Source organism: Bombina bombina, chromosome 8, assembly GCF_027579735.1.
Source record: "Bombina bombina isolate aBomBom1 chromosome 8, aBomBom1.pri, whole genome shotgun sequence".
Taxonomy (NCBI): domain Eukaryota; kingdom Metazoa; phylum Chordata; class Amphibia; order Anura; family Bombinatoridae; genus Bombina; species Bombina bombina.
Window position 1 is genome coordinate 275965596 of NC_069506.1, and position 9351 is coordinate 275974946.

Below are 9351 nucleotides of genomic sequence, written 5' to 3' on the forward strand. Positions count from 1 at the left end.
GGTCCAGACCCTGCACAGGAGGTAGTCAGTCGCATCATCCGGGAATTGGATACGGAGAACAAAGCGGCACGAGCCTTTGAGCGCCAACCGTGGAGTTTGAGGGTATGGACACCTGGTCTCCAGCGAGAAAGTGAGTTACAGGGAGCGGAGAGCAACGACCTCCCTCCCCAGCGGCAGCCGGAGTTACAGGGAGAGGAGAGCAGCGACCTCCCTCCCCAGCAGCAGTATACCATACAGAGGGAAGAGACAACCAGTCTCCTTCCCCAACCAGAGATACCAGAGGCAGCAGGCCTCATAGACTGGTCCTGGGAGGACCCCCAGCAGGCAGGTGGAGATGGGACCGCACTCTCTCTACCGGCCCTACAGGGATGCTGGGCAGGCGGCCCAGATCCCCAGCGACAGACCCAGCTACAGGGAGGGGAGAGCATCGACCTCCCTCCCCAGCCGGAGTGTGCCTTCCAGGGAGAGGAGACAACCGGTCTCTCTCCCCAGCCGCAGCATGTTCCACAGGAAGTGGAGAGCATCGACCTCCCTTCCCAACGGCCACCGGAGTATCAGGAGGAGGAGGTAAGCCAATCTCCCCCTCCCCAGCTAACTCCTAACTTGGGCCCAGGGTTAACAGTGGAGATGTTAACCCCCACTGACCCCCATGTTTCCTTTGCCACCGGGCAGGACTATGCCCCAATTCCCCCAGCAGAAGAGCTGGCATCAGGACAGAGCGCTGCTGGCCTCTGCCCTACAGACCCCCTTGTTACAGGACTGGCCTGCAAACCCCTCACCCCAGCAGAAGTGCTGGCACCAGGGCAGAGTGCCGCTGGCCTCTGCCCCCCAAGTACCATCAGCTATTTGCCCAGCTGCGCCAGGAAGGCCGAGGATGCTACACTTTCATCCTACAACCTGGAACCTACAGGCCAGTACTACGTATTGTGGGGGGGCTACTTTGCTGCTAACGTTTATTTGTGGGTGGGTTGCGAGACTAACTTAGGCACTGACCGGCAGAAGGTCAGGTGCCTGGTTAGTCTCCCTCCAAAAGGGGAGATATGTTACAAACTGCTATTTGTAACTGGCCCTTTAAATGAAAAATTGCCCTGCTTCCATGGATCGTGGAGAAGCCTATTTGCCAGCCTCCTTCCTCATGACTATGGCCCCTGGAAGATTGTGCCCCTGAGAACATATTAACTTTTATTGGGTGTGTATGGCCCTTTAAGAACCGTCTGGGGACATATTGTGACTTTGGTGAACAATGCCCCTTTAAGACTATTTATCCAAACAAAAGAAAAACCCCAAACAGCGCTCAAACAGCACTTCGTAACTAGTTGTAGTTCTCGACTCACATAATGAACATGTGGACAGTACCTTGAAGCTCGAAAGTGGCTCTTCAGCTCGTTTGGCTCGTGCTCCGGTCCCGGTGCTCTCCGGCGTGTGGAGCTCAAGCGGACTTCCGGTTGCGCTCTGTCTCCTCCCACATGGGTCCGCACTCTGATACGTCACAATAAGGTACTGTGGCTGTGTCTAAGTAGTGTATAGCTATAGCGTTAGCCCGCAAACCGCCAACAGACTTGCTGGTCTGTATTGAGGAATCAGTAGAAAAACAAAAAAAGGCGAGGCTGGGCAAGCAGAAAAAATTAAAACTTAACGTTTATTGCCAAAAAGAAGGTAAATAAAATGCAGAAATAGCAAGCAGTATGGGTCAGAATGAGCTGCTGCTCAAGCTCATTCTGACCCATACTGCTTGCTATTTCTGCATTTTATTTACCTTCTTTTTGGCAATAAACGTTAAGTTTTAATTTTTTCTGCTTGCCCAGCCTCGCCTTTTTTTGTTTTTCTACTGATTCCTTTAAGACTATGTCCCCAGACCTGTAAAATAGCTTGTCCCTGGCTTTCTCCCACTTGGTTCAGTGAATGGGACTTGCTGAGCCAGGTGCCACACAGGCAGAGTGTTCCACAGAGGGGGAGCACTGTTACAGAGGCATTGGTTTTCATTGTGTGCCATTAAGAGCTATGTGACAGACCCTTCGGTCAGAACTAAAGAGATAACTTTTTTCAGCTTCAAGAAGCATTCTAAATACAAGTTTGTGGGGGGGCGGAGTTAACTGCCTGTGTGAACGGACGTGAGGGGTGAGAGCTCCGGACATTTAGATATTAAAAAGTACTGTTTTAGCCCTTGCACATCTAATCCTTTAGCAAAATTACGTCTGATATTGCTCAGGGACAACTACCTTACAGTTTTGGTGGAGAAATTTGAACTTTGATAGCCGTTACTGAGCACCCTACCTGGAGACCGGCCCGCTCATTCTTTTGGATATCAGCGACTTGTCGTCTCTGCTCCGGAGGGTTGGGGACCCACTCCGGAGCATTAGCCTGTGATTACTTTATCACTCAGAAGTCGGCTTGACCATTCTGCCTGCTGCCGAAAATCTGAAACTACACCCTGTCCGATTCCGGCCCAGACCTACTGTGGGAGCAGCGAGAACCTATTGCCCGTCCCTTACACTGACGGCGGGAGTCTCCGCAACTATTGCTACCTAAGTCTAGACTACCCACCGCTACTTACCGCTGTCCTGAACGCTTTGGAGTTTTGGCGCGGTAATCCACCATTTTGCTGGGCGGCCTTCTACTTTTCTCCTCAGAATGGCGCGGCCTTAGTCTGGGCTAAGCCGGAGCACCCACAACAGATTGCCGCTGTATATCCCTGGCGAGAGAGCGAGCCACAGCTTGCTTACAAGCTCACGGCACAGCTGCTAACCTCTATGACGGACATAACAGAGAGACTGTAACGCTGCTCCAGAGGGTAAGCCCAGGTCACACGGAGGGCCTTGCAGGAGGGTTACGGGACTCACTAAGCATTAGGACATATACTGCCCCAAATCTTCTCATTCCCCTTGAGGCTTCTCTGCTAGTTTGGCACAAGTTCGCCCTGAGAACTCTGCCCTGAATATATTTGTGAAGTACCTTGACCATTCTGTTCATAGGCAGATCTGTGGCATAATTGGGTGGCAACTGAATGAGATTCACTTACCTACAAGATCTCTAAAAACCTTTAATATTTACAAGAGTACCAAATAAAATAATAAAACAAAAAAATAACCTAACCCATCGAGCCCTCTATCACATGCCTGAACTGCCCCAGGGAGCTCCTCATCCCTTACACATAATGAAGTTAATGAGTGAATAAACAGACACACACAATGTGAATGCTACAGTAGTCCAGTGGGCCAGGGACCTTCTACAGTGATTCATAACTAGAGACTGATCTTGACCTCCAGCTTATAGTGCTCATAATCTCCTCACCTGTTGCATCCATTTATGTTACAGGGCCCAGAAACTTCTCATATTTTTCTAAAAGTGCTTTTTGATTCTCAACTCCCTGCCTCTATTCATATTGCACAAAAGCTATCTATAACATGCCACAGGGGGCAAGGCGGAAAGCCGCTAACCCTAGTGAATACAGAAAGTCAGTAGCTGACCACTTTAAACTGAAAACAGGAGCGGACAAGGTTTCAGACAGTCCTGTTATCCCTCAGCACCATATAGGACTAAACACTAGTGAGGAGTGTGACTCTCCCCTGCCAAACACTATGGCGGAATCCGCAGCTTCAGACATAGTATCTACACTCACTGAAAGATTAAACTCTCTTCAAGACACCCTCACTAAAGCCATTAAAACCTCTGCTGCTGACTTACGCAAAGACATTGGTGCTATCAGTGAGCGCATTGACATTCTTGAGAGAAAACAGGAGGATCTCACAGTAGAGCAGAGTAATCTGGCGAATCACTCCCAAATTCTAGGTGACATACTAGACTCCATTGAAACAAAAATGGCCGATATGGAGGATCGATCTCGAAGGAATAACCTGCGATTTAGAGGTATTCCTGAGGAGGTTCCATCTTCTGAGCTGTGTGCTTTTCTTACAGAACTGTGTGACATACTCCGGCCGGCTGGCTTCTCAAATGAGGCATTAGTAGACAGAGTTCACAGGCTCCCTAAAGGAAGAAATGTACCTAGCGAGAAACCTTGTGATGTGATAGCTAGATTTCACTTCTTCACTTACAAGGAACAAATTATTAAAGCTGTGTTTCAGCGTCCAATCCTGCCCGAAAAATTCAGGAATATTCAGATTTTTCCTGATTTGTCACAATTCACAATCCAGAAGAGGGGATTATTTCGAGAGGTCACGAAATTACTGAGGCAACAAGGAATCAAGTACAGGTGGGGATATCCCACTAAACTCCTAATCCATAAAGATGGACGTCTCTATACTGCTGACACCCCGGATAAAGGTCATCTTCTACTAAAAGGCTGGAACACCCAAAATACCCAAAATCCAAGAGATGATCCTCCCACACAGAAAGATCCTGAGCGACCATCTCTATCGTCTTCCATCCTACGGCCTTCTGCAGTAGAATGGGGTTCTCTCCCGCAACGATCTACCTCTGCCAAAAGATACAGCTTTGCTATGGGTCCTGCCAGACCTACCCACGGAGAAGATGAAACAGATGCCAATGACTGATGAGTATTCTAAACCTGTCTCGTGATTTCTGTTATTCTCCTTCATATGTTATTTTTTTCTCCTGCAGGTTTGTTTGACTAACCCCATATGGACATACCACTAGTTTATGTGGTGTCGGTGCCCCTAAGGTTTGCACCCCCCATGTGTGAAGTTATATTGTCCCCGAGGTTAAAATGATCCTGAAATGTTTTTAGATACACCTGCAAATTGATGGCTCTAACCTTTGAGTTAAGTTTATTCCATTCTAGGCCCCTATACTACTCTATGTGCTGTTACCCCTATGACTTGCTCATCTGGCTTTATACAGGTTTGCCAATCAGGACTGTAATAAATACGCCTATAGTCCTCCTCGTGAGTAAATATTATAGGACCCTGTTTCCTCAAACATAAGTTAGATATATTACTGAAGTTAGGTCTACTCCTTAATTCTAGAGGATTGCACTAACTTGTTTACATATATGAGTCTCATAGGCAGCCATTTTATGTCACAGCGTTTAGATTTATAAGAATGTTCTACCAGAGCTGTCTACTTTCAAGTGTTTATACTATCTGAGTGCAGCGAAGCCTAATTTAAGACTACTATAGTTATACTTTAGTGACTGTTTATCCTAGCTTAGATAACGCTATACTGCGTCATAGAATATGGTTAGACAAGTATATTAGGAGTGGAATTCACAGGAGGCCTACGCAGTTAGATCTCAGCTATTTTTAGATACCTGAAGGCTATCTGATTCTATACATGATAATTTCCCCACTATCCCACTATATTGCACTCGCGGTGATTAATCCCATGCTGCAAGTTGGTTATACATGCCATGTATAGAAGTAAATTTAGTTTCAACAGCCATGATGTTATATTACATTAACACCTTTTACACGAGAGATAGTGATATTCTCCTATGTCACATAGGTTAGAGTAATACTGATACGTATAGTGACATACTGATATTCTTGTGCTCAACTTTTAGAATACTTTATTCTAGGCCTTCATTGTGGTATATACATCGCTTTCTATATGTTTTACTAACCTTGTTCCCTACAGGTTTTTTCTTCTTTTTTTTTTTTTCAGGAATACAATAAATGTACATTCAGTTTATTTTGTTGATGAACTTGGTTGGACGTTATTTTTTTCAAATAGACTCTGAATATATACTTGAGACCTGGACTATTTCTATAGCCTCATTGATTACGGTTCGAGGCTCAAACTTACATGCTTCATTGTACCATTATATGGAGCCTTACACCCTGTTACCCTATAATATTGTTTTCCATCTCATAAAAATGTTTTGTTAACGATGCACATCTTTTGACTATACCTGTGTGATTATATAACTGTGACAGAAAAATGTTCCTCTTTTAGGTTTGATATAGATAATATATTGCTGTGTATTTATCTAAGTCTGGACAATGTCTTATCTCAGTGTAAAACACACCTAGGGGGACTAATTATGCTAGAATAATACCCACTCCCCGAAATCTGAAGGGTTAAATTTCCGTATATAAAATAACCCACTCATTGACCCACAATGCTATAAATAATGAGGTTGACAACTTTACACTTTTAGATATTATCTTCCCTATATCAAGATAAGTTAAATTGTCCCTGGCCCGGACTGTCGTTCTATTTGCTGAGTACTCTCAGCAGGCCAAGTGCCAACCCCCCCCCCCCCCCCCGGGTAAAACCACAGTTTACCAAAAGTAAACAAGTGAACACAGATTCCTTAGACTTATTCCCTTTCCGAGGTTTTAGATTTGATGTGTTGGCCTGTGCACTTGTAACTATTTTTTATCCTCAGCCTTAGCTGAGATCCATCTTGTCTCCCTGGCCTCTCTCTTTGGCTTTTTCCTATTCTGACCCTTATCCTACTTTGTGAAACTTCTCATCCTCCACTCTATCCCTCACTCCCCCCCTCCCTTCCATTTTTTTTTTTTTATCATGAAAACGATATCTCAACTTCGCTTTGCGACCTTAAATGTAAAAGGTCTAAACATACCCACTAAAAGAAGCTTGTCTCATAACTTCTTTAGGAAACTCCGCAGCAATGTGGTTTTCCTACAGGAGACACACTGGGCGGCAGACAAACTCCCAAGAATTAAGTTTTTGCAATACCCAGTGATTTTCCATTCTCTTCATCAAGATAAAAGCAGAGGTGTATCTATCCTAATAAGCAAAACGGTGGCCTTTCACCAGATACATGTTGAGAGCGACCCTGAAGGTCGATTTTTGATACTGATTTGTAAAATCAATAATCTCATTTATACCCTTGTCAACATATACGCCCCTAATCAGGGTCAATCAATATTCCTTCGGAGGGTCCTGCATCTAGCTGAGAGACTGAGGCAGGGGAAGCTAGTATTGGGGGGTGATTTTAACATGGTATGGGACCCCTTGATCGATAGACGGCTTCCAGATGGTAAAGACCTAGATAGGTTCTCTAAAAACACATCTTCCAAGTTTCGCAACCTCATACACCAGTTCTCATTATATGATGTCTGGAGATCATGCCATCCCAACTCGAGAGATTATTCTTTTTTTTTTCGACCCCACATAGATCCTATTCCCGCTTAGACCACTTTTTTGTTGATTCTTGGACCATGAATGAGATTTCAGAGTCCCAGATACATAGTTGCTCTTGGTCAGACCACGATGCGGTATCCTTTTCACTGAGTGAAGGAAGTTTTACATCAAATAGGCCCATGTGGAAATTTCCAAAGTCCCTCTGGGACGACAACACCTTCTTACAAACAATCTCCAATAAAGTTGAGGAATTCCTCTTAAATAATCCGATAGGCCAAACTTCTCACCAAATTAGATGGGCTGCCTAAAAGGCGTTTATTCAAGGCTTTTGCATAGCCACACTGTCAGCTCAAAGGAAAAAATGGGGAGCTCCCCTAGAAAAATTAGTATGCGATCTTAGAATAAAAGAGAAGCTAAACAAACAAACTCCTTCTACTGAGCTGTCCGCTGATATCTTATTTCTAAAAGACCAAATTAAGACCCTGGAATTAGAGAAAATCAAAAAGGCTGTATCAAAATTTAAACTTACTATGTACTATAAGAGCAACAAAGCGGATTCCTTGCTAGCAAAGAAACTTAAAAACCATGCAGCAGCCTCAAGGATTCCTTATCTTATCCAGAATGGTCACAAGGTGTACGCGCCGGATGACATTGGCAAATCTTTTGCTGAGTTTTACGAGACCCTCTATAATATTGAAAAAGCTGAGAAACCAATTATGGCACCAGTTCATGATATATCTACTTTCCTCCAAACCTTAAAGCTACCTTTCTTGTCTGAAGCAGATGGCCATAAGCTGATTGAACCTTTCTCTATATCTGAAATTAAAGAGGCAATTAAGCAGATAAAGAACAATAAAGCACCGGGCCCAGATGGGTTTACGGGCCAGTTCTATAAAAAATTAAGCCCCAAGTTGCAACAAATACTATGCCAGGTCTTTAATGAGGTAAAATCAGAGGGCCACATTCTTACAGAGAATTTAGAAGCCACTATTGTTGCAATACCCAAGCCCGGGAAAGATCCTTCGCAATGTTCTAATTTTCGCCCCATTTCCTTATTAAACGTCGATACCAAATTATATTCTAAATTAATAGCGGATAGAGTTGCACACCTGCTTCCATCCTTGATTAAGGTTGACCAAGTCGGCTTTATTCCGGGTCGTCAAGGTCCTGATAATACCCGGAGATTATTAAATATCTTCACTGAAGCCAAAAAATCTAATATGCCCCTGATGGCCCTGTCACTAGACGCCGAGAAGGCCTTTGACAGGGTCAGATGGGAGTATTTATGGGAGGTGCTGAGGGCCTTTGGGTTCCCCCGACAAGCAATTGACATGATTAGGGTATTATATTCTAATCCATGCGCTAGGGTGAGAGGTATGGGATTTTGTTCCCCTAAAATTAATATTTCAAATGGCACTAGACAGGGCTGTCCACTGTCCCCTTTGATCTTTGCCCTAGCAATGGAACCTCTGGCACAAGCCATAAGAGATTCCCCACAAATCAAAGGCGCCCCTGTGAATGACAGGGAGGAGAAAATTGTCTTATATGCTGACGATGTTACCATTCTTCTCACCGATCCCACCTCCTCGATTAACTCGGTCTTCTCACTGTTGGAAACATTTGGCAGGTTTAGTTTTTATAAAGTTAATGTAACCAAAACCGAAGCATATTGTATTAATATCCCCGAAGAACAACTTATTGTTTTACATAGCAGACATGACTTCCAGTGGTCTTCCTGTTCCCTCACACACTTGGGTATAAAGCTTAGTGCCGACATTAGCTCTGTGATTAAACTCAACTTTGATCCATTACTAGCAGAACTACAAATTTTAACTCGTAGATGGGATTTTAAAGAAATTTCTTGGCTGGGTCGTGTAGCCACCGTTAAAATGTCTCTACTCCCTAAGGCCTTATATATCTTTCGCTGTATCCCGCTAAACATTCCACATAGCATACTCCAACAGATACACCAGATATTTACTAACTATGTCTGGGAAGGTAAGACACCCAGGATTGGGCATAAGATTATGCATGCAGAGAGAATACGCTAAAGGGGGAGTAGCCTTTCCAAATATTTTTCTATACTATGAGGCAACTAGACTGTCTCATATAGCTGCCTGGGGCCCTGGCGCAGAAAAGCCAGGCTGGTATGGTTTGGAGGAGATGTCTATTCCTCGGAACCTAAACCTCCCAGACGTCATATGGGTCCCTAGCTATAAGTCCATAACTAAACTAATCGCAAACCCTATTATTCAACAAAACATGAGTCTATGGCATGGCCTTAGACACCATTCTGAGATCGCTCCGCATCCATCCCCAATA